Source organism: Rattus norvegicus, chromosome 16 (genome assembly GCF_036323735.1).
Source record: "Rattus norvegicus strain BN/NHsdMcwi chromosome 16, GRCr8, whole genome shotgun sequence".
Lineage (NCBI taxonomy): Eukaryota > Metazoa > Chordata > Mammalia > Rodentia > Muridae > Rattus > Rattus norvegicus.
The window spans coordinates 30,149,034-30,151,686 of NC_086034.1; the positions used below are offsets into that span (position 1 = coordinate 30,149,034).

Consider the following 2,653-nt stretch of genomic DNA (forward strand, 5'->3'; position numbering starts at 1 on the left):
GGAGGCTAGATTTCATTCATTCTGTATCTCACAGAAGGCAGCACAGAGCAGCCATTGAACTTGGTAGATGAATGAAGTTGAATGCTGGACACAGAAGTATATGGACTAATTGTAACACTATCAGTGAAACCTAAAGGCTATAAAGCAAATCTTTAGAGCCAGTGCAAAGAATGAACACCCAGATCTATGAACTATGTCAAATATGCTATTCCAGTCAGTGAATTGGACCCATACCTGTACAGTGAATGCAAATGTGTGTGTTTACATGTGTGTGAATGCATCTGAGCAACAGTGTGTGTGTGTGTGTGTGTGTGTGTGCGTGTGTGTGTGTGTGTGTGCGTGTGTGTGTGCGTGTGTGTGTAATAGCTCAAGGCAAATTGAAGAAACGGGTTTTGATAAATCTCAAAATAATTCTGAGATTCTTTTTACCACATATGTTCTGCTCCATATATATGTCTGAATATAAATGCATGTATACTCATTTCCTACTTTAAGCTTCTGCCCAGCAGATCTAGGGTCATAGGATGTGAAGGGTGGGCTCTCCTTCTACCACATGCTTGTCTCTCTTTCACACTCACTTTCTTTGGAACATCTGTTCTGCAACATATTGAAAAGTGAGCTGCCTCTTTTGTCTGATCTCTTTTCGAGCTCGTCCTAATCCCCCAGAAAAATGCAAAGTCACACGAAAATATGCACAAACAGCTGGGACACACGTCGATGCCCATGAAACCAAACCCTGTGCTGATATGTATATGTCCATAGTATATATTACATGTGCTATATATTAAATATACTTGCTTACATATATTAAAATGTGATTAAAGTTACTTTTTACAAAACTCCCCTGCTACTCTCAAAGCACAGTATGCAGCCCTATGGTATATAATATACTATGTTTTCAGACTTTTCTTCTAATGGGCCAGTATTGATTGCCTAGTTTTTATAAAACAGTTACAGCTCAGATAGAACCCAATTATGCACACTTAATAACAGTTTGTTAAAAACACCACACTTTAGTGGAATGTAATAGTAACTGTGCTGTTCAAACATGAAGCTACACCTTCCCCCCTTGGGAAAAGTTTTCAATTAGCAATAATCGCGCCTCGGATAAACCTCATTGGCTACGATACTGCCACTGCGCAAAGCTCCTTCCCCCCCCTTGGAATTCCTTCACTGGCTTATCTTTAGTGCAACTATTCTTAGTGATCGTGATTTAACCTTGGCTTTGTGTTATCCTTCTGATTGGACAACATCCAGTGCTTATGTGTTCCTTTAAGGTTTTAGTGAGCACTTATATGTATATTACTGGGCCAGGAACTGTAATTCCTCTTATCCCCATCTCACAAATATTTGATCATTACTCTTGAAACTATCATCAAAAGATATTAAGGTAAACTAAAAAAAAAATCTAAACTTAGAATATCTTGCTGTTCTTTTCAAAATGAACTGCCAAGTACTTATAGCAATTTTCTTCAAATGCATTGCTGGGGACCAGTTACAGCAGGAATTAATTTACATCATACTAGCATATGGCATCACTGTTTTGCTATATGAGAGATGCTAAGACATAGTTGGCTGCAAGTATCCATACAAGCCGCAGGAATCTATACAAGGGACCTGCAGCTTTATCTCATGGGAGAAGAATCTAAAGGTAGGCAGTTGAGTATGGTCAAGGGAAGCGCGCCATGAATGTAGTGAATATATGACATATCAGGGAATTTTATTCTTCCTTTGTTCTGCGGTTCTCGGCATATGGTTTCTGTTTACTAAGAACAGAGAGTGGAAGTTTCTGGAGCTCCATCCATCCTCTCACTGTTTGGTCTAGAAGGCAGGAGAATGAGAGAGGAAGGACAGAGATTTGCTCAGAAGTTCCATCTAATTTTCTCTTCCATCTTGCCGGCATTGTTGTTGCCAAAGCATGTAACGAATGTGTGCTTTTGGATGCTCCTCTTCCAGGGATGAGGCTGAATATTTGCTTCTAAGGGACAAAAGGGGGATCAATGCACTAGCTCATTCTGACTTATCCATGAAGGAACTTGGATTTTCCTTCTTCTCTAAGAGGACAACCCTCCTGACTGTGGCCCCACATGTAAAACTATCCAATCACCATTGGATAGTTGAACCCTTGTTTGAATGAAAGCATCATCAGAGAAAATAAGAATCTGAGATGAAAAATAATGGGGGCGACAAAGATAAAAATTATTCTGCGAGAATATATAGGAGCAGTGAGTATGAACTAGAATTAGAAATGGAGAAGGTTTTAGTAGTCGTTATATGTAAGGTGACATATCAAGAAGTCCGGTGAAGACATGAGCTTGGATCGATTGAGTTTTCTCTGTTAAAGAGTTTTCATTAGTGCTAGGAGAAAGTAAAGAGCTACCACTCCGAATCAAGTGGTGACTACTTATTAACAATCCATACTCTTAACCTATAAGGATAATTTTTTGAAAACATCTTGGGACCCATGTCTGAATGACAATTGTTGTTCTCTGGAGTTCCAAGAGCTAGAAGCAAAAGAAACATCTCCCAGAATCTTATTCCTACTATAAGCGGAACTTAAAATATTAAATGTACTAGGCTACCGACAGCCAGTATTAGGGCTTCCAGTACTAACTCACAATCTCTAAGTTCAATTTTCAACCTATGAAAACAT

General features: G+C 39.1%; 1 non-coding gene across 1 annotated transcript; it reads right to left on the minus strand.

The window, feature by feature from the left end:
• Window positions 1-1,008: 1,008 nt before the first annotated feature.
• On the minus strand, window positions 1,009-1,147 carry LOC120097634 (U4 spliceosomal RNA). The gene has a single exon (XR_005495187.1). It is a non-coding gene; the product is annotated as a U4 spliceosomal RNA (small nuclear RNA).
• Window positions 1,148-2,653: the final 1,506 nt, after the last annotated feature.